The sequence below is a fragment of the Saimiri boliviensis genome, chromosome 3 (assembly GCF_048565385.1).
Source record: "Saimiri boliviensis isolate mSaiBol1 chromosome 3, mSaiBol1.pri, whole genome shotgun sequence".
Classification (NCBI taxonomy): Eukaryota; Metazoa; Chordata; class Mammalia; order Primates; family Cebidae; genus Saimiri; species Saimiri boliviensis.
In genome coordinates, this window is record NC_133451.1 from 27,439,072 (window position 1) to 27,462,882 (window position 23,811).

General features: G+C 35.6%; 1 long non-coding RNA gene across 1 annotated transcript in view; it reads right to left on the minus strand.

Moving 5' to 3' along the window:
- LOC141583980 (uncharacterized) overlaps positions 1–23,811 on the minus strand; it is a 116,388-nt gene that overhangs the window by 84,903 nt on the left and 7,674 nt on the right. Inside the window, exon 2 of the long non-coding RNA XR_012516817.1 lies at positions 17,974–18,123. This is a non-coding gene — a long non-coding RNA (uncharacterized LOC141583980). The remainder of the gene's footprint in view (positions 1–17,973; positions 18,124–23,811) is intronic.

Genomic DNA, 23,811 nt, shown 5'->3' on the forward strand with positions numbered 1-23,811 from the left:
AGCTGAGGCAGGAGAATTGCTTGAACCCAGGAGGCAGAGGTTGCAGTGAGTTGAGGTTGTGCCACTGCACTCCAGCCTGGTGCCTGGTGACAGAGTGAGACTGTCTCAAAAAAAAAAAAAAAAAAAAAAAAGATACACTGTGAGTTCATCTTTTTCAGCAAATTTGGGAAGTTTGAAGACAAATATTGTAAGGCTGGTTGCCTCGCAGGGAGTCAAAAGGACACATCCATCCCTCTCCATGCCTGTTAACTACATCATCATCCAAGCTCGTTATCTGGCCTTGCCACATGGCTTCCCTGCACCTGCCTCTGCATACCATACCTAAGTCCACACTCAGCACAAAACTATGCATCCAACCCCCAGCCCGCTGTTGAAAAACCCTGCAGAAAAATTTTTAAAGAAGCCCCACCAAACCCTGCTCCATAAGCCTGCCCCCACCATCAGCCCACTTACCCAAGGTCCCGCCCACCTACAGATGGCAACTAGCTCCATGTATTTCCTGCTTCTTAACAACCAATAAAATTGCCTTCACTTTGTTTCCCCAATAGCCAATCAAGACCTACTTACCCAAGGTCCCGCCTGCCTACCAATGACAAGTAGCTCCACGTTTTTCCTGCTTCTCAACAGCCAATGGAATTGCCTTTGTTTTGTTTCCCCAATAGCCAATCAATTGCCTTCCCTCTCCATAAAACCCCAGGCCCTGAACAGCCGCGGATGACTTCTTTGGCCCCTTCCTGGACCACAGAACCTCGCCCGGGAGGTGAATAAATTAGCTTCTCATTTTCTTATACTTGCCTCAGTTTCCTCATTTTACCTCAGCAATAAACCTTACAAATATTTCTTCAAAAGTTTCTTTCTATCTCTTCTTTCCTTTGTAAAATCCAATTATATGTATGTTAGTTGACTTGATCCCTCAAGTATTTGAGTCTCTGCTCATTTTTTATTCTAGCTTTCTTTCTATTTTGCTTCAGTTAGAATAATTTCTATTAACCTAAATTCAAGTTAATGGATATTTTCATTTTTCCTTTCAGTTGATCCTGTGTTTTTTTCACTTCAGATATTTAATATTTTATTTTATGGGAATTCATTAGGACTCCTTTTTTACAGTTTACTTTTTCTGAGATGCCCCATTTTTTTAATATTTTTTGATTATCATTCCCTTCAAATACTAGAACATACACATTGTATCTGTTTCAAAGATTTTATATGCACATTCCAACATCCGTGGGTCTGTTTCTACTCTGTCTTTTATTCTTCTGGCTGAAGAATACATAGTACTCTTTCTCTTGAGTGTGAAATACCTGTTTCAGGTTTTCTAATGTCTAGTAATTATGTTTGCTATATTGTAAGATGTTTGGATTGTTTCTTTCTTTAGAGTATTGTGGTTTTTTCTGGCATACAGTTAAATGAATAATTAATCACCACCTGTCTTCATTTGGGTCTTTTTATTTTTTTTAGTGTATCTGTTTTAATTTTTTTCTTATAGTCTGTAACTCTAACTTTTGAAGCATGACTTTCTGGATTGCAAACTGTACTTTAGTAGGATTACTTGCTACTTAGAAAGAGTCTCCTCTTTAGTTCAGCTATACTGAAATATTTCCTAGAACTGAGCAACATTTGCTGTCTTTATTCAATCATTAGCCTCCTGGCAGCTGCTCTTAGAAGGCCTTAAAATCTCACCTTGAGTGTGCATAGCGTTATCCTCAGCTTAAAAACATATAACATGCTGGCCTAAGGGTTTCTTCTCTATACTTCTCTCTCCTTTCTACTATCCTGCTTCATAAACTTATCACCACTCAGAATATCTAAATTCTTATGTCTTCCCATTTCATTCATTGACACTCAAGGTTCCTTTCTGGTTCCTCCTCTCTTTGCTGTGGTCTAAAAAAAGCCGGGGTGAATGCAGAGCTCACTTAAAGTGTTTCTCTTGTTTCAAATAAAATAAGTCTTACACTCTGTGTTGTCTACTGCTTGAACACTTTTATGTTGTGGGTATTTTAATACTTGTTTAGAAAGGGTGCATAGGTATGATACTGGAATTGTGTTAGGCTTTAAAAATGGAAATCCTACATATATTTTATTTACATCTAGTTAAATAAAACAGGAAATATATGGTTTGTTCCATTTACCTCAAAGCAATGCTTTTGAAAATAAGTAATTCTAACTTGTCAATTTATAGAGATAATTTAACTGCATTTAACTGAATATGCTAGACCGGGTATACTGTGTTCTGTGGAGACACTAACGTTTAAGTGTACACTCCCGAGTTTTAAGCTAATAAAACAATATGGTGATGATGATGATTATCATCATCATAATCACAGGTAACACTGAATATTTTATACACCTTAAATGTTTTACTCAATACTCATAGAAACCTTGTGAAATTGGTAATGTTTTATATAAGGAAACTTAGGCATAGAAAGATTAAGTCATTTGCTCAAAGTCACGCATAGAGGATGTGTTAGGACTGAACAACTAATAGAAACAGGCCTGTTCACGCTCTTCCCCAGTGTGTTACCACCTCAATAGACCAACTGTTTCCCTTGTGCTCAAGAACATGCTTTTCTCCACTTCCTGCTATGCTACTTTGTTCCAATTCACTGCCTTATAAAATCAAATTAAACTGAAGAGTAGAAAAGATGAGGGACACAATTTGAGGGAGAGTTATAGATAAGAAAATTTCTAGGAGCAAAGGTGATTTCCAACAGAGAACATCTTATGACAAGGGTGATCAATCTATGGTCTACCTCTACTCCTACCACAAACTCCACCTTAAGGAGTTCTTAGTTATTTAATACATTTTAGGACATAGTTTAGATGTCCTTTCTTCAAGAAATACCTTGGTAAATTCTCATTACCATCTCAACTCCAAATTGGATAAACGACCGCTTTTCTCTGTATTGAGATCCTCATCACAGTACACATGACATTGTACCGTAAATGTCCCTTTACTCATCTGCCTATGAACTCTAAACACAAAACATTTTCTTGAAAGCTGACCCTTGTGTTATTCACTGCTTTATTTCAAGTATAAACACACAATGCGTAAAAGATGCTCACAGTTATTTTGTAAAAGTCCTTCATTTGCATACCTTGCACACTCGAGAAGTTTCATACACAGCTGTACATGATATAGTCAAGATCTCCCTTTCAAAAAAAGTTGATTTCTACCTTTGTCTTCACTTTGATAGTGAAGTCCTGGCCTGATTATGCTGTGATTATTTTTAGTCTCTGGAAGCATTTGCCAGTGCTTGCACTGTGGAGGATGAGCTTATATATTCCTTGAGGTAGTCATAGAAAGAGTAGCTTCTTCAAGTAAACTCTAGCTGGAGAGTAGTAGTATTTATCAGAAGTAGAAACTACTGAAATTTTTATGTGGCCATTTATGGTCTCAACGAATTGTGGAAAACAAATGACAGTTGAGCTATTTTCTAGAACATATGAGTGTTAGATCTAAAAGAATTATTTAACAGCATAAAACTTTAAATAGGAGGCATTTAATTAACAAGAAAATGCTTTTTTTTAAGATACAGACATACAATTAGAGTGTGAAAACAAGTGGCTAAAATGGTTCTAAAAGGTGACATAACCTGAGTCCCACATTTGGCAAAATATGAATGCTTTCAGGAAAATAATCCCACAAAAACACCTAATTAACTTCTAGCTAAAAATAATGAGTTTTGCTCGTTCTATCTTTTCTTTCTTTTCTTGTGTGTCTCACTTAGTAAACTATTTAAGTTGCCTCCGGATATAAAATCTGTCAAGAACATTATTGAGACATGGGGGATGGTTGGTAGAATCTTCTGCATCAGAATAGATGACAACTAATTATAGTCCAGAAACTGGAAAACCCTGGGGAAGAAGGAAAGTCTGAGTCTGCCCAGATAAGGTTGTTTGAGGCTATTTTTGATGGTGAGAGTATTTATGAGTTGTATTAATAATAAATGAACTAATGTTGTAGCACTAAAATATGAAAACATTCTTATTTGACCACTAGAAAGTTGCTTGCCAGGCAACAATAATAAAAAGAAAATAAACATTAAATAATAAATTACTTCTTTAAAAGAAAGTTTTCATGCAATTCTTTAATATTCATGTTGTTAACCAATGTGTTTAAAGCTTCATAGTGGTGCATTGTAAAAGAGAGGAAGGGATATATTTTGCTTAATTTAAGAAGTGTTTTGTGATTTATTTCTAAAATCACTGTGTGTTCCTTACTGCTAACATTGATCTCTGTGTATCTTCTATTATTAAGCAATTGGTTACTTATAATTAAATGACACTATTTAGTTGCCATTCTATCACATAATAATAATTAAATAATATCCTTGAGGTTTTATTCTCCTTTTTGGCAACAAAGAGAAAAGGGCTTCTCTTGGTTTCTCTCTGGCACTTGCATGAAGAGTTTTCTTCTAAGTCTGCAGACTGTGAGTACACTGGAGAAATACCAGCAGTGTGTTTTGATTTAAAAGGTATTAGGTAAGCTCTCATACTCTGAAGCCTAAGTCAGACATTGGTGCCACAATGCCTGAAACTTACCATGTATATCTGAGCATTTTTATTAATCACGGTCCCTTTACCTCAGCCTTTTATTGCAAAACAAAATGTGTGCAAATGTAGGGGAAGGTAAATGATGTTATTATTTTGGCATGGATCAGTTCATTAGATCCTTTGACAATAGAACCTGGAGTACGTGTGCAAGAGATTTAAAAAGAAAAAAAAAAGTACCTGCAAAATGGTAATAATATGTTTGTTTTCTCATTTTCCAGCCCTATATATAAAACTGGAAGGATAAAGACAGATTAGATAGGTAGGTAGGTAGATAGAATGAATATCATCCCAATTCGTAAACTAATTTACCTAATGTGTATAATTCTAACAATGTATATTGAAATGGGAAGGTTCCCTTATCCCTGTGGCAGGGCGTGCTGTGGGGGTGTGGCTCACTTCTTCAGTGCCCCGCTGCTCAAACCTTTAGGGGAACATACAGATGGGCAGGTCATGGAGCTCCAACCCCACAGCAGTGTGGCAGTGTCTAGGGGTGAATATTTACAGTGGAAGCCCCAGTGGGCATGTGCTACAGGGTGCTCTTTTAGGTTGCCATCTATAGGTGGCTTGTGTTAACCAGCCCAATTAAACCTCCTTCTTTAACACAAGGACAGAGGGATTTCTGTATCCCAGGGGTTTCTTGCCTTGATGTACTGGATGAATCAGATCTCATGTGGGCTTGGAAAACGAGTGCAAGGTTTTATTAAGTAGAAGGAGCTCTCAGCAGATGGGGGAGCTAGACCTGAGATGATTTTCCCCTGTAGTCTTCTCTGATCACTCAGCCCAAACTCTCCTTTCACAGTTCGGGCCAAACTCCGAGTCGTTCCACTGGTGGATGGCCTGTGGTCCCTGCAGGCTGTTTATGATGTCCAGCCATTTCTGTGTCTACCCACTAGGGTCTCGGGTTTTCATAGGCCCTGCCCAGGCTAGGGGCGTGGCAGGCCAGAGTGATCTTGGGAAATGCAATATTTGGGCAGGAAATGCCTGTCGTCACCTAGGTCTATGTGGGTGGAGCCCTAGCCAGGGATCATGCCCTCCTCTACCCAATGCTTCCCTTCCCTCCTTCCTTGTCCTTTAAAGGGACCACACTCTTCCCTTCCCAGCACTTACATATCACCACCAAGACCGCAAAGGTAGAGAAAAGAGTTCCTTTCATTGTTCTTTATTCACTGATTGTCGTTTCTGCTACGGAAATCGAAAATGCTTTGGAAACTCCATAAGCAAATAGAGGGAAGATTATTTAGAATAGGAATAAGTTTAGAATTAATATATATATATATATATATATATATATATATATATATATATATATACAGATTTTAATGCTGCTGCTTTCTCCAAGTAATTTTAGATCATTTGCAATAACAATCTCAAATACAACAAAAGCAAAATTTATTACCAAAATATTAAGAGGAAAGTGTCCATTTATAGCGGGAGGGAGGAGAATACTAGGATTAAGAGGAGAGAAAATTTCATTATCTCCTTCAAAAACAAAGGCGCAACAGAAGATGGCTGCATAGTTCCGGGGCTAGTAAAAAGTGCAAGCCTCATTATTCAAGAAGAAAAAACGTTTGCATATGACTCTAGGCTCTGGGCTAATTTACCCACGTACCTAATTATATAAAAGATACTGAGCTCTCTATTGAATGTTCTTGAGAGTTGCTGTACAGAAACATCTGAGAAATTTCCTGTAAGCTCATATGTGAAATTATTTTATGAAATCTGAAAGCGCAATTGTAGCTGTCATAACATACATGTAAGTTCACAGAAATCAGAATAATATGCCTATTTTCAGAGAATGTCGGTAATGTGCTCAATTAAAGGAAAAAATCTCAGAGAATCCAGAAAGAGATTTCAAACCCTAGTACCTACTGGTGTTTGAATGTAAATGTAAATTAATAACAGAAGCTGATTCTAATAAGGATTAATGCCTATAGAGTGCTTACTAGATTCAAGGATATTTAGCAGACTTAGTAAATAAAAATTTAAAAATGGCCAGTTATATTTGAATTTCAAATAAACAATGAACAGTTTATCTTTTTAATATAAGTATGTCCCATGCAATATTTGGCAATATTCTTTGAAACATCCTTCACTAAAAACTAACTTACTGTTTTTTGTTTTTTTAGTATTTCATTTTGTGTTTAATATTTGTAAACAAAAACATATATACACATATATAGTACAAATAAAAGCCCTGGTTCAAGTATGTGACAGTCAATTGCATCCCATATTTTAATTACATCTGATATAGCTACTATTCAAGGAGGTTCAATGTTGTTTTAATGTTTCTACATTTCTTCACATCTTTCTTTACATTGCACTATATACTTTTAACAGTCATTTGATACTAAACAATAAAACTTATTTATTGTATTTATTGTTTACCTAAAATTCAAATCTAAGTAGACATTCCGTAATTCATGTGGAAACCTGGTCTAAACTTTAAATTATTATGCATTCGATTCTTAAACTGGCCTGGTATTTTTACTTTTTTTTTTTTTTTTTTTTTTTCATTTTACAGATGTTAAAACTGAGGCTCAAAGAGGTTATATAACTTGCATTCATTCACGCAGGTAGTGGGTGGTTAAGCTAATACTCAACCCCAGAGACTCCAGCACCCCATGGATTCAACCTCTCTAAAGAGCCTCTCTGCCTTCACCCTTAAATGTGGGTGCAGACCAAAGCTAAATGGAGGAAAATGAAGAAGTGATATGCAGCAAGACTTCTAGTAAAAAAGTAAATGTAATAAGATCGCTCTATTAATAACCTTGCTTCTAATATCACCCCACTTGAATAACTGTCACTCTGCTGTAACGTGATTTTCCTAAAATTTAAAAATGCTGCAATTGCTCGAGACTCTTCAGTGGCTCTCAGACCCTACAGGGTTAAGTGAAATGCCTTTGCATGGTAGAATAAACCTTCACAATTTGCCTCTGGCCTGCCTACATTACTTTATCTCTCTTCCACCTCTGTTATCTCAATCTTTTTAAATATATGCACAGGTCATGCCTCAGAAACACTGAATTACTTTAGTTCTCTGAATATGAAGTGTATAAACGTATCTGAAAATTACCCAGAACATAAAAGGGACCAAGAGTAAAGCTGTTAAATGAATGAGCAAAGGGTCATTTCAGCATGCATTGACACTCCATTATAACTTTTCCTCCTTGATCTTTTTTCCTTGGAAAATTCTTCTTATCTTGGATAGTAATACCGTATCCTACGTATGGCAAATGTTCTCTCCATTGCATAGCCCGTGTTTTCACATTATTGACTGATTTTGTGGTTGTCATTGTCGGTAGCATTTCTTCTGTGAGAAACTTTTCAGTTTGATGCAATCCCAGTTGCCTGTTTTTGCTTTGACTGGCTGTGCTTTTGGGATCATAACCAAAATATCTTTGTCACCACCAATGTCAAGAGGCTTTTTCTCTGTGTTTGCTGTTACTGCTTGAGTAGTTTCAGGTCTTAGACGTAAGTGTGTAAACCACTTTAAGCTGATTTTTTTTTTTCATAAGGGATGAAATAAGGGTCCAATTTCCGTCTTCTGCCTGTGCACATGCACATTCTGTTTTTCACCACCATGTATTGAAGAGACAGTTCTTTCCCCATTGTGTGTTCTTGGCACTGCTGTGGAAGGTCAATTGACCATAAATATGTGGATTTATTTCTGTACTCTCTTTTTTTGCTCGATTAGTCTATATGTCTGTTTTTGTGCCAGTACTATGATGATTTCATTACTACATATTTTAGTAAATTTTGAGATCAGATATGGTGATGCCACCAGGTTTGCTGTTTTATTTCAAGATTATTTTGGCTACTTTGGGTCTTTTGTGATTCTATGTAAACATCTGTTGAAGGATTAATATCTAAAATATATTTTAAAAACTCAACTCAATACCAAGAAAATAAATAGCCCAATTTAAAAAATGGGCTAAGAACTTGAATAGACGTTTCTCAAAAGAAGACATAAAAATGGCCAACAGATTTATGAAAAAAATTCTCAACATTACTAACCATTAGGAAAATTGCAAATTAAAAACACAATGAGCTGGTCATGGTGGCTCATGCCCGAAATCCCAGCACTTTGAGAGGCCCAGGTGGGTGGATCACTTGAGTTCAGGAGTTCAAGTCCAACCTGGCTAACATGGTGAAAATCCGTTTCTATAAAAAATACAAAAATTAGCCTGGCATGTTGGCTCATGCCTGTAATCTCAGCTACTCTGGAGGCTGAGGCACAAGAATCACTTGAGTATGGGAGGTGAAGGCTGCAGTGAGCTAAGATTTCACCACTGAATTCCAGTGTTTGCCACAGAGACAGACTCTTCTCAAAAGAAACACACACATACACACACACACCCCCAAAATGAGGTATTAATTCATAACTCTTAGAATGGCTTTTATCAAAATGATAAAAGTGTTGATGAGAATGCAGAAAAAAAGGAACTCATACATTGTTGGTGAGAATTAAAATTAGTACAGTCATTATGAAAAACACATAATAAAGTTCCTCCAAAAATTAAAGGCAATACTACTGTAGCACCCAGCAATCCCACTACTGCATGTATATCCAAAGAACATGAAATCAATATGTTAAAGATATAGCTGCACTCCTGTGCTCAATGCATTATTATTCACAATAACGAAGAAATGCAATTAACTTGTGTCCATTAATTGGTGAATAAAGTAATGTGTCATGTATACACAATAGAATACTATTCAGCTTTATTAAAGAAGGAAATCTTGCCATTTGTGATAACCCGGATGAACCTGACGGACATGATGCTAAGTGATTTAAGCCAGACAGAAAGAGACAAACATGAAATGATCACATTTGCAAGTGAAATCTGAAAGAGTTGAATTCATAGAGGCAGAGAGTAGAATGGTAGTTACTGGAGGCTGGAAGGGTAGGAGGAGACGGGAAAATACTGGCTAAAGGATCCCAAATTTCAGTTAGACAGAAGGAGTAACTTATGGACATCTATTGTACAGCATGGTGACTGTGTTTAATAATAAAGTATTGGCCAGGCACGGTGGCTCATGCTTGTAATCCCAGCACTTTGGGAGGCCAATGCGGGCAGATCACAAGGTCAAGAGATCAAGACCATCCTGGCCAACATGGTGAAACCCCGTCTCCACCAAAAACACAAAAATTAGCTGGGCATGGTAGCACGCACCTGTAGTCCCAGCTACTCGGGAGGCCGAGGCAGAACAATTGCTTGAACCCAGGAGGCAGAGGTTGCAGTGAGCCAAGATTGCCCACAGCACTCCAGCCTTGCACCTGGCAATGGAGTGAGACTCTGTTTCAAAAATAATAATAATAACAATAATAATAAAATATTGTATGCTTTAAAATTCCCAAGAGAGATTTTAAATGTTTTCACCACAAAAATGTTAATTATATGAGATGACATATATGTTAATTAGCTTGACAAGCATTTCACAAATATATACAAATATCAAATCATCATGTACCCCAAATATACAATTTTTATTTGTTAATTAAAATACATATTAGAATTTTTAAAATGAGGTACTTTAACTCAATTATAAAAAAGAAATATGACTAACTTCTAGGTACTTGAGATTCAAAAGATTTTTTAAAAAGCAAATAAGATAAATGCCATATGAAATTAAATAAAATTGTTTATATTTTTTAAAATCCTGTTATTTGTTGACTCTGATCACATGTCCTCTTCCTGGAAGGCTGTGCTTGGCTCTCCAAGGCAGACTTTCATACTGGCTATCATGTGCTTAGCCAAAGAAAGGCATGTTTAGATTTGCTTTGCTAGACAATTTAATGCTATTGAATCTCGATGTCAGAAATTTAAGCAATATTTAAAAACAACAAAAGCAAAACATCACACAAAAACGTGTTCCAACAATTTGTCACCTAGTCAGTGCTCTTAGTTCTCTCCTGGAATTGCACATTGTAAGCTCCCAAGAGTATCTTTTGGTTGGCTGACTAATGGTTTATTATCTGTATATGGCTTTAAAAAAATGTATTCATGAAAAACGTACAACTGTGCATCAAGTTATCTCTGATAATAAGTATTAAGATGCTTATAACGTGCATATTTCTTGTTATAACATATTAAAATAGTGAATCCATTATAAAGAATTTATTAAAAATCCTACTACACTCTGAACAAAGTTTTAATTATAATGTATAGTAGTTGCTAAATAAACTTAGGTGATGATTAAATTTTTAGAATGAGAACCTTGAATGCATCTTACGCATATTAACATTATACGCAGTTGTACGGATGTCAAAACTTAGTAATATAAGTAGGTTGCTTATTCTATTATCTTTGTTCCTTCTTGAAAAATAGAATAAAACAAATAAAATAAATGAATTATTATTTTTCAAATGGGATTTGTGATGGTTGTAGTGGTTGTTTTTCTCTTCTTCTTTCTCCTTCTTCTTTCTCCTCCTTCATCTTTCTTCTTATTATTAGTAGTATACTAATAAGTAACTAAAATCAATTACTTCTTCTTACTAGCAATGGCTAGATTTCTATCTGCAGTTCATAACTCTCCCTTGAGTTTCAGAATATCAGTGGATTTTCTTTTTCTTTTCTTTCTTTTTTTTTTTTTTTTTTTTGAGTGGAAGACTCGCTCTGACACCCAGGCTAAAGTTCAGAGGTGCGATCTCAGCTTACAGCAACCTTCCAGGTTCAAGGGATTCTCCCGCCTCAGCCTCCTAAGTAGCTGGGATTACAGGCATGTGCTACCATGCTTGGCTAATTTTTTGTATTTTCAGTAAAGACAGGGTTTCACCATGTTGGCCAGACTGGTCTTGAACTCCTGGCTTTGGGTGACCTGCCCACCTCAGCCTACCAAAGTGCTGGGATTATAGGCGTGAGCCACTTTGCCCAGCCTACCAGTGGATTTTATATTCTGTTTCTCTCTAGCATTATTCAAAGTACAAAGTGATATTGAGCCTATGAATGACAAACCGATGAATAAAATGTCAATGGTTCACCCTACATAGTCTCATGATGACCTCATAGTCCCAAATTCAGTATATTTTATTTCTACCTTATCTTTACAAAACATTTACAAAGGAATATATTAAAGAGGGTGGAACCAAGAAAGGGGAAAACTAAGATCAGAAATACAAAATTCTGATAACCTACATTAAGGTGCATCTGAATTATAAAATATATTTATTAATATGTTTTTATACATTTAAATAAAGGCCTAGAATTATGTTTATATTATCAAATTGATAGGAGAAAATACCTAGTTATTAGTATAGTCATCGTTTATATCTTCATTTATATAAAGAGACATGCTTGTAAGTATTGAAAACATCTGGTGTTTCATTGGTTTAAATATACTTCTTTATATTTTTGAAAGCACAAATTACAGAAAGCTTATGGACAGTTACCTAGTTCAATCACTCATTTAGTGAAAAAGGAATATGCAATTCAGTAAAGTCAAGTACGTTTGTGATGATCACACAATAGGTTAAGCGTGGAACTGAATCTATAACTCTCACGTAAAATATTCCAGTATCTTTTTCCACATATCTGATACTTGATTAGAATCATTATTCCTAACAAAATAACATTTATAAAATGTTATTTTGAAATAACATTTTACAAATAAATGCATTTATTTTTATAATTTACAAATCTTTGTTTTAGATTGTGAAATTATGTGTGTGTATATGTATAAAATTTGTGTGTACATAAACACACACACAACTCTTAAAATCCTTAGAATTTACTGAATGATACAAGTAAATTTTGTTATTCATAATAAACCATACATGAAGGCTTTTTGTTTTTTGTTTTGTTTTGTTTTTGAGACGGAGACTTGGTCTGTTACCCAGGCTGGAGTGCAGTGGCACAATCTCAGCTCACTGCAACCTCTGAAACTTGGGTTCAAGCGATTCTCCTACCTCACCTCCAGAGTAGCTGGGATTACAGGTGTGCACCACCACACCTGGCTACGTTTTGCATTTTTTAGTAGAGGCAGGGTTTCACCATGTTGGGTTGGCCTTGCTGATCTCGAGCTCCTGACTTCATGTGATCCACCGGTCTCGGTCTCCCAATATGCTGGGATTACAGGATTGAGTCACCATGCCCGGCCCATACCTAAGGTTTCGCTAATGAGGTGATGGTGCAAAACTTGGGCAGGAGGAAGGAGCTGGTCAACAAAAAAGGTCAAAGTCATGAAAAAAATGGGAATTTTCAGCTACATCTTCCAGTCTCTTGGGCAGAGAGGAGGGCTGGAGATTGAGCTAGAAAACCTCTTAAACAATAAGATTTGGAGACTTTCCAGGTTGCTGAACAGCAATGTGCTGGTAAAGTGGCAGGCTGCACACCACACCCCCATTCCCACCCCACACCTGGCTTCATGAATCATTCTGTTTTGCTCTTTCTGAATTGCATCTTTTATAATTAACCAACAATGATAAGTAAAGTGCTTTTGTGAATTCTGTGAGTTATTCTAGCAAATTATTAAACCTAGGAGAAGGCCCTGGGATCCCCGTCCCCCAAGTGTTTATCCAGTTGGGAAGAAGTGCAAGTTGTCTGGGACCTTATTTATGGCTGATCTCTGTTGTGGGGTAGGCTCCTGGGACCAAGTCCTTAAACTTTAGGGTCAGGACTAACTCCAGGAATTAGTGTCAGAATTGTATGGGTTTCTTCTACACCTAGTTTGTGTTGGAGAGTTGGAGAATTGTTTGATGTAAAAACAAAATGTGTATTTGTTTTAAAACACACACATACACACACACACACACGTCCAGGCATGGTGGCTCATGCCTGTAATCCCGGCACTTAGGGAGATCGATGCAGGTGGATAAACTGAGATCAGGAGTCTGAAACCAGCCTGGCCAACATGGCGAAACTCCATCTCTGCTAAAAACACCGAAATTAGCCAGGTGTTGTGGTGCATGCCTGTAATCCCAGCTACTCGGGAGGCTGAGACACTAGAATTGCTCGAACCTGGAAGGCGGAGGTTGCAGTGAACCAAGATTGCGTCACTGCACTTCAGCCTGAGTGACAGAGTGAGATTCCATCTCAAAAAAAGATACATTTTGTCAGAAGCGGTGTCAGAAAATGCTCTACAAGGCCATACAGGTTGTGTGTGTCACATACAGGTTTTATAACACACACACACATATATGTGCATATATAGATATGAAGGCTATATATTTTTGTAAAGTCTATATATGTTTATATACATACACAGACTATATATGTGTGTACTTTTACATATATCCTATAGATCGTGTATATAAATGCATACATACACATACAAACACATACATAATATATCCTGCAATGTAATCAAGTCTTAGTAGTTAGAAAACTTTACATAGGACATGCTTATACTAACAAAGTACTTATAATCTATCCTAAATTTAAAGCGGGAGTCTTTTATTTTATCTAGCAACCCTAAATATAAAGCATTTTTTCTAGATGCCATAACTCACACCTTCAAATCAGTGAGTTTTTTTTCTGCTGGTGTACTTAAAATAGGTTTACTGCAGTGTTACTCTGGGTTGGCAGAAGAGAGAACATTTGAGAATTAGGAGTCAGTAAACATCTTAAGCAGCCATCAATTGTAGAGGCCTAGATTTTTTAAATGCCTTGTTATTCTGATGTGTTAATATTAAATCATAACATCTCCAACTAGCAAACGCTACAGCATTAACATTTGCATATAAGTCAATTGCTTGGAACTTGACAATTCCGCTTTTCAGAAATAATATTCTATAAGACTGTTAGCTCCCCTAGGCCATATTACAAAAGGCTATTTGACAAATAGGATAGTTGAACTACTTGTTAAAATACCATTTGAATTATGCTTTAGAACTCAGGACGAAGTGGCCCAATTTTATTCCTCCTTTGTGAAACTGGAGAGGGAAGTCAAGTGGGCTCTTCTGCTACACGACTTAATACATTGTATCTTAGAAAAGATGTTGACCACAGAGCCGGTGGTTTGTAATAATTAAGAGTTTTATAAGTTTAGTATTGGTTTCTCAAGGTTGCTTTCTATTCTGTAGAAAATACGTTTTCATCAACTTCTCTTTTTTAAACTGTCTCTTATTTTTATGTCTTATAATTTGCCCTAAAGCACTTTATGTCGGTATTTCACGGCGTCTTCTCAAGCACGTGCTGAGGGAATTGCAGGGTTATGAAAAAGAGAAGCAGAACACTCACAAACAGCATTGCTGGTTTTGGGCACGGATTATGTACCAAGCACTGTGCTATGTGCTGCTACCTACAGACTACAAATGTCACTTCCTACAACAGTCCTGTGATTTAGATCGGTGGTCCCCAACTTTTTTGGCAACAGGGACCAATTTCATGGAAGCCATTTTTTTCCCCCAAGGGGGTGGGGGGAGGAGGTGGTTTGAGTTGTAATCGTTTCCGATCATCAGGCATTAATTATATTCTCATAAGGAGCATGCAGTCTGGATTCCTGGCATTTGCAGTTCACAGTAGGGTTCGAACTCCTATTAGAATCTGAAGCCGCCAGTGCTCTGACAGGCGGTGGAGCTCAGGCGGTAGCACGTGCCGCTCTGCCCGCGGCTGGCCTCCTGCTGTAAGGCCGGATCCTAACTGACCTCGAACTGGTACCAGCACCTGGCCTGGGGATCGGGGAACCCCGACTTAGATGTGATTTCTCTTTTACGGAAGAGTCACAGAATGATTATCCGAGATCGTGTAACCTGGTAATTAGTGCAGGTAGGATTTAAACACATATTTTTCTGACTCTCAACACCTGTTTTTATTCATAATGCGTTTGCAGGTGAAACGACCATTTCAATTCAGCTGAGAACTGAAATGTCTTAGCATACCCAAGCAGTTAAAGTGGACAAAGCTAGGTAATTTGATTAAAAATGTTTTACATAAACATAGCCTTATTTAGTGAAACAATGAAACATAAACCGTTTTCTATTTGTCTTATAGGCTATGTTCCAGATTTTTACCTTCTTTGTTTACTTGTTTCTTGTGATATTTACACCGACGCAAGACCATTATATTATATGGAGACTGAAAACTCCAGGTTACATTTTAAAAAGGCAGTAAGAAGAAAAGCAGATTTTCAAATGTGACCTCTGACTTTGTGTTTATTCACTTTTCTAATATTTTTTTTTTCAAAATGTTATTGTTCCAGCAATATTTCTTACTGTATTTGTCTTAATAAGACTTTCAAGTTGATTAATTTTACTCCAGATAAATTACTTGAAAACAGAAATTAAATAATTCTATAATATGTATCTGCTCTTAATCTAACACTTCACAAATAAATTGCAAAGCTTTCTAAGCCATACTTGGTGGCACATATTTTGTAATTTTTTTCACACTGTAGAAAATTTAAAAATAGTGATAACAAAAACAATGACAGTATTAGACAAATATATAACTACCATCTTTTGAATGATTACTATATGCCAAGTATTGGGCTTCAACTTTTACAGGAATATTTTCATTTAATACACAGCACTAAGAAGAGGATTAGAAGAGTGCCTGGCTTTTCTAAACAAAGTTACTACAATAGCCTTTTACTGTTACTAGTCTTATGGTGCACATTCTTTTGTCCCTCAGGCTTTGGACAAATGTGTAAAACAAATGAAACATAACAAAAAAGCAAAAACATACAAGCATAATAATGCAACTGATCAAAAATACACAAGAAGCTCACAGGATAAATGAGGCATTAACACAGGGTGACTCTCTCATTTTAAGAAAACAGAAGAAGAACATTTACCTCATTAGTTCATTATTCACTCCTGAAATGACAGACTCCTGAGACATATCATAGAAATTCTAAAATGTCTTGTCCAACCTCCACAGATTGCTAGTCATCCTTTTGTATACGAGTATCACAGCGACTTCTTTGACAACATCCTCAAAAATAGCTCAGTGCTATTACTGGGAGCAGAAAGGAATTGAGGAATTGAAACTTCTAGGCCTTCTTATACTCTACAAGGGGTCCCACAAAAGAACTTGGTAAAAGACTTCCTAAAGTTAAACTCATACTCTTCTATGTTCATTCCACACTATGGAATTTTTAATGCTCACTCTCTTTTTTATGTTCTTGTTCAACATTAATTCTCATTTACTTTTCATTGTTAACTACCTGTGTTTCAGGTGAAGAGATGCATGTAGCTGATTTCCATGTTTAGACAAATGCAGAGCATTGATATTTTTAGTATTGGTCGCAGCAGCAGAAAATAGTACAAGAACTCTGATATAATAGATAAAACATAGATTCTAACCTCAGAGTATGTTCAAACATATCTGTGTGCACAGATTTAGACTGTCAAAAGAAATCAGAACATTTTACCCCTTGAGCAACACAGAAAAGGCACCACTAATCCCTTTTTGGGGGACTCTTATTTTTTTCACGAAGCCCAAGGAGCTGTGGGTGGATTTCTCTCAGGTTTGAAACTCTGCTCTCTTTTACACTGAGGTCCCTGATCACTGGGCTTTTGAATATATACATGTGTGCATCGTACATTGCATCTACATGTGTATATATATATATATATATATATATATATACACATATGTATATATATAGACATATATATGTATATATAGACATATATATATATGTATATATAGACATATATATATATATGTCTATACATGTGCATGTATATAGTCTACATGTGACCAAACTGAGAAATATGTAGACTCTCCCAGATTAAAGAGCTAACACAAAAACTTTTCAAGTTCACATGATATGGATACATCTTTGTGAATAAGACTATTAAACATTGCTGGTTTAGTAGAAACAGCTTATCTGATCATTTGTCAACAAAATACGTAACTAATTTTAGAGGTTTTTCTTTCATGGTAATTGCCTAATATACATGTACTATAAAACTGGTTAATAGAAAAATAAGGAGCTAATGACTAAGCATTGTCTAATATCTCAAAAAATTTCCTGTAATTGTTAAGGATTAGGAAATTAAATAGATACAGGTGTAGTAGGAGTCTATAAACATACTTCTTTTACAATAATTATGTTTAATGATGTTTACTTTAAAGATTTTCCAAATCATTCATAACTATACACTTATACTTTTATCAAGTTAAATTGAGTAATAGCTATTCATATAATTTCCAAATAAAATCAAATACAGAAACATTAACAACAGGCTTAAATATATTTACTTTTGCTTTTTATTTGAAAAAAAAAAACCACAATATTTTTGGATCTCTTAGTATGTCCTGTTCCACATTCAGAACTTAGAGGATTCTAATATTTTTAGAAATTATGAGGTATATATTCATAAAATATTGGTATGCAACAATTAAAATTAGTTAATATCTTGGTTTTTACTAGAAATTCAGGTTACTATGTGTATTAGGGCACTCTTGCATTGCCAAAAAGAAATACCTGAGTCTGAATAAATGATAAAGACAAGATGTTTAATTGGCTCACAGTTCTGCAGGCTGTACAGGAAGCATGACACTGGATCTGCTTGACTTCTGGAGAGGCCTCAGGAAGATTTTACTCATGGTGGAACACAAAGAGGAACAGGCACCACATCACATGATGTTTTAGTCCATTCATGCTGCCATGAAGAAATACCTGAGAATGGGTTATTTACAAAGGAAAGAGATTTAATTTATTCACAGTTCCATAGGGTTGGGGAGGCCTCAGCAAACTTATAATCATGGCAGAAGGGGAAGCAAATACATCCTTCTTCGCATAGTGGAAGGAAGGAGAAATGCTAAGCAAAAGTGGGAAAAGCCTCTTATAAAACCATCAGATAAGTTGGGTATGGTGGCTTGCACCTGTAATCTTAGCACTCTGGTAGTCTGAGGCAGCCAGATCATGAGGTCAGAAGCTCAAGACCAGCCTGACCAATATGATGAAACCTCATCTCGATTGAAAGTACAAAAATTAGCCAGGCATGATGGTGTAGCCCCCACCTCAGGAGGTTGAGTCAGGAGAATTGCTTGAACCCAGGAGGTAGAGGTTGCAGTAAGCTGAGTTTATACTACTGCATTCCAGCCTGGGTGACAGAGTGAGACTCCATCTCAAAGAAAACACTCACACACACACACACACACACACACACACACACACACAAACACACACAAACACACACACACACACCAGATCTTGTGAGAACTCACTCACTATCACAAGACCAGCACATGGGGGTAACTGCCCTCGTGATTCAATTACATCCCACTAGGTCTCTCCAACAACAGGTGAGGATTATGAGAGCATACAATTCAAGATGAGATTTGGGTGGGGACACAGTCAAACCATAACAAATGGTGAGAGTGGGAGCAAGAGAAAGAGAAGGGAGAGGTGCCACACACTTTTAAAAAAAAAAAACAGATCTCCTTAGAACCCACTCACTATTGTGAGGATAGCATCAAACCATAAGACATCTGCTCCATGGCCTAAACACTTTCCACTAGGCCCCACCTGCAACAGTAGGGATTACAATTCAACATGAGACATGATGGGAACACATATTCAAACTATATCATTAAGAGTTAAAATTGTCATTAATATCTGTAATTTAAACTACTAGAAATAGGGGGGAAAGTTGGTATGCAAAATGTACAAGAAAAGCAAGATACATTTTTGGTAAACAGGTTTATAATGAAAGCCTGAGGATGTGGTTTTTGTTGAAGAAAAAGTAGTAATATTTACTTTACAGGATTTTTAAGGGTTATTTCAGAGTGAAAGAATACACAAATAAATTATATAAATAAGCTGAATGAATATCAATGTCATAAAATGTTGTAAAATTTGATAAAATAAATTTTACATGTGATAAAATGTACTAAGATTAAAAAGTTTATTATCAGAGCTTAAAAAAATTGAACTTTAATAGCCAAAATTACATTGATAGTAAACTAGAATTTGTTTTTTCTTTTAAGCACATTTGTGTAATAGTGATAAGATATAGTAAGAGATTTCTGTTTAGTTTTTGAGTCAACTGCAAAAACAAAAAAAAAAAAAAGAAAAAGAAAAACATGGAAGAAAGACAGCAAGACATTCTGTATCGGCTGTCTTTATTTAGTGTTTTGTTTAAATTAATAACTACAATCTAATAATGGTCTGTAATTCTATTATAATCAAGTGTTTTAAACCTTTGTATATTTGGCAGACTTTCCAAAATCAAATTCCAAGAACTAAATTAAATCTTTTCAACCTCAAACTAACCTTTGGACATTCAGAAGTGCCCCTGTAATCATAGGAGAAATATATTAAGCTAATTAGCCTTATTTGCTATATTAAACTTATACAGAATTCATTGTCAATAAATTATGTTTAACATTCTTTGAGTAATATTTATATAAATATATTATTGATATATTTCTACCAAAATTGTATAAGCTTCCTAGAAATTTGATGTTATTAGTCATTATTTTGGTTGTTATGCTAAAATTTTATGCCACAGAAATAACCCAATTTTATTCTTAATTGTGGCTTATAATAAAGTCCCACCAGGTCCTTAACCATGGCACTTTAAGTCTTTTTGTCCACTGGTAATTACTTTATTCTGATTTTATTGTTGTTGTTGGCAGAGTTGGGGAGATGTTTTTAACATGTAAATATAATTCTAAAATGTGTGTCAAGCAATTCTAAAATAATGGAACAAAGCCAAAGGAATGGCTTTAAACTATACTAGAAAGCTAGAGTAAACAAAGTAACATGGTACCGACACTAAAACAGACACATAGAACAAGGGAAAAATAGGAGAATCCAGAAATAAAGCTGCACACCTACAGCTTTGACAAACTCAGCAAAAATTATAAATGAGGAAAAATGCTTTTCTCAATAAATGGTTCTGGAATAACTGGCCATCTTTATGCCAAAGAATGAAACTGGAACTCTACATTTAACCATGTGCAATTATTAACTGAAGATGAATTCAGGCAAATGTAAGACCTCAAACTATAAACATCATAGAAGAAAGCCTAGGAAATACCCTTAATGTCAGTCTTGGCAAATAATTTGTTGCTAGGACTGAGATGAACCAAGCTAATTTAGATGTAAGCCTGGCTGACTCCATCTTGGCTTCTCCCCCTGCCATTTCTCCCTTCAGTGCATACCTGGGCCAAGCTGTACTGGGTCATGTTGTGCTTACAACTATAGAAACATATAACTGTTATAACCATATCCTTCTTTACAAGCCCACTTGCTATTGTGAATACCCTCTTGATTGATTGTATGGAAAGAACTGAATGCCCCCCTCAACCTGCCCTTGGTAACCAGCAGTCATGGGAACCGTCTATGTATACCCTCCTTAGTTAATCAGCAATCATGGGAGCCTTCTGCCTCCTAGTTACCAGCCTCCTCCCTTAATTTGCTTATCCTGCTTCTGTAAAGTTCCACTTTGCCCCCTTACCCTGAGCAACATATAAAAGGCAATCAAACCCCTTCCTCGGGGTTGAGAGATTTTGAGCATGAGCCAACTCTCGGTCACCAGCAATAAAGGACTCACAGTCAGATTTCAGAGTGTGACACTTACCTAACAACTTGCTCAGTCTTCAAAAGCAATTGCAGCCAAAACAAAAATTGATAAGCAGAACCTAAGTAAAGAGCTTCTGCATAGCAAGATAAACTACCATGGAAGTAAACAGATCGTATATAGAATAGGAGAAATATTCACAAACTATGCATCCAACAAAGGTCTAATATCCAGAATCTATAAGATTCTTAAATCAATAAGCGAAAAGCAAATAACCCCATTAGAAAGTAGGCAAAGGATATAAACAGACACCTCAAGAAACAACATACAAGTGGCCCAGAAACATATGAAAAAAAAAGTTCATCATCACTCCTGCTTTTAAAATAAAAATTGAAAAAGAAGAAATGCACACACACATAGTCATATTTACATATATGTGTATATATATACATAGTTTTATACATATATAACTTTATACATATATAATAATTATATACCTATATAACTAAAACTATAAAATTTATTGATGAAAGTTCTAGTAAATATATAACTAATGAAAAAGATAAAGTGTTGTGTCTTCAAGGAGATACAAACATATTTTAAAGATGTTGAGAGCATGGGTCCAGATTACTTAAATAAATCAAATATTACAATGAAAAGAGTCACAAAAATGTTTTGATTTCCCAGTGCATATAACAACTATGTTTACACAATACTGAGGTCTATATAGTGTGCAATAAATAGTATTATGTCTAAACAATGTATGTACATTAATAAATACTTTCTTACTAAAAATGTTAATGATCATCTGAGCCTTCAGCATGTCAAAATCTTTCTGCTGGTGGAAGATACAGCTTCAGTGTTGATGGCTGCTGTCTAATCATGGTGATGACTTCTGAAGTTTGGTGTGGTTGTGGCAATTTCTTAAAATAAGGCAACGATAAATTTTGCCACATAAATTGACTCTTTCTTAGTAAATCATTTCTCTGTAGTGTGCAATGCTGTTTGATAGTGTTTTGTCCACAGTAGAACTTCTTTCAAAATAGAGGTCAATCCTCGCCAGCTCTTCCACTGTCTTATCAACTATTATAATATTCTGAACACTTTTTGTCATTTCACCAATGTTAAAAGCATTGTCACCACGAGTAGATGCCATCTCACCAAAACCACTTTCCCTCCTTATCCAGGTGAAGGATTGCATATCCACTCATATTTTACTATGAAATTGTAGCAATTCAGTCACTTCTTCAGGCTCCACATCTAAGTCCAGTTCTCTTGCTGTCAACACCATTTGCAGTGACTTCCTCCATTGAAGACTTGAACCCACCAAAGTCATCCATAAATTTTGGAATCAACTTCTTCCAAACACATGTTCATGTTGATATTTTGACCTTCTTCCATGATTCACAAATGTTCACAACGATATCTAGAATGATAAATCCTCTCCAGAAAGTTTAAAACTTACTTTGCCAATATTCATTAGATAAATCACTATTTGTGACAGCTATAGTTACATAAAATGTGTTTCTTTAATAATATGTTTTGAAAGACAGAGTTACTCCCTGATCTGTGTGCTGCAGAATGCTGTTGTGTTAGCAAGCATGAAAACATCATTGATATCCGTGTACCTCTCCATCAGCCCTCTTGGGTCTGAAAGCTACAATATTTTGAAAGAAAGTATTTCATTCTGAGCAGTTAGTCTCAAAAGCAGGCTTAAAATATTCAGTAAATCATTCTGTAAACAGATGGGCTGTCACCCAAGATTTGTTGTTCCAGTTTTAGAGCATGAGCAAAGTAGATTTAGCATAATTCTTAAGAGCCCTAGGATTTTTGAAATGGTAAATGATAATTGGCTTCAGGCTAAAGTCATGAGTGGCAACAGCTTCTAACAAAAATGGGGGCCTGTCCTTTGAAGACTTGGTATCTATTTTTTTTATTGACACATATTTGTAAATATTTATGGGGTATATATATTTTAATATATAGAAAAATGTGTATTGATTATATCAGAGTATTTAGAATAACTGTCACCCAAACATTCATTATTCATTTATGTTGGAAAAATTTCAGATCTCTTCTAGCTATTGTGAAATATACTCATCCTGTTGTGCTATTGAACAGTAAAATATATTTCTTCTATTTAAATGCATGTTTGTCCCAATAGTCTACCTTCCTTCACACCTATACCCTGACACACACACCCTTATCAGCCTCTGGTATGAGATTATTTTACTCTTTCTCCATGAGAACAACATTTTTAGCTTTCATATTTGAGTGGGAACACACATTTTGTTTTTCTGTACTTGGTTTATTTCACTTAATATATTATTTCCTAATTTCATTCAAATGAGATTTTATTTTTTATGGCCAAATAGTATTTTATTATATATGCCATACTTACTTTATGTGTTCATCTGTTGCTAGACACGAAGGTTGATTCCTGTCTTTTCTGCTGTGAATAGTGCTGCAATAAATATGAAAGTGCAGATACCCCTTTGAAATATTGAATCCTTTTATTTAAATAAATACCCAGTAATGGGATCACTGAATCATATAGTAGGGTTTTTTTTTTTTTTTAGAAATTTTTAAATTGTTTTTCATAATGGCTGTATTAATTTACATTTCCAACCACAGTGTTTAAGAAATCCCTCTTATCTGCCTTCTTAACATCATTTGTTTGTCTGTCTTTCTGATAATAGCCATTCTAACTGGGGTCAGATGATATCGCATTGTGGTTTTGATCTGAATTTCCCTGCTGATTAATGATGTTGAATATCTTTATATTCGTGTTGGCCATTTGTATGTCTTCTGTTGAGAAATGTCTTTTCAGATATTCT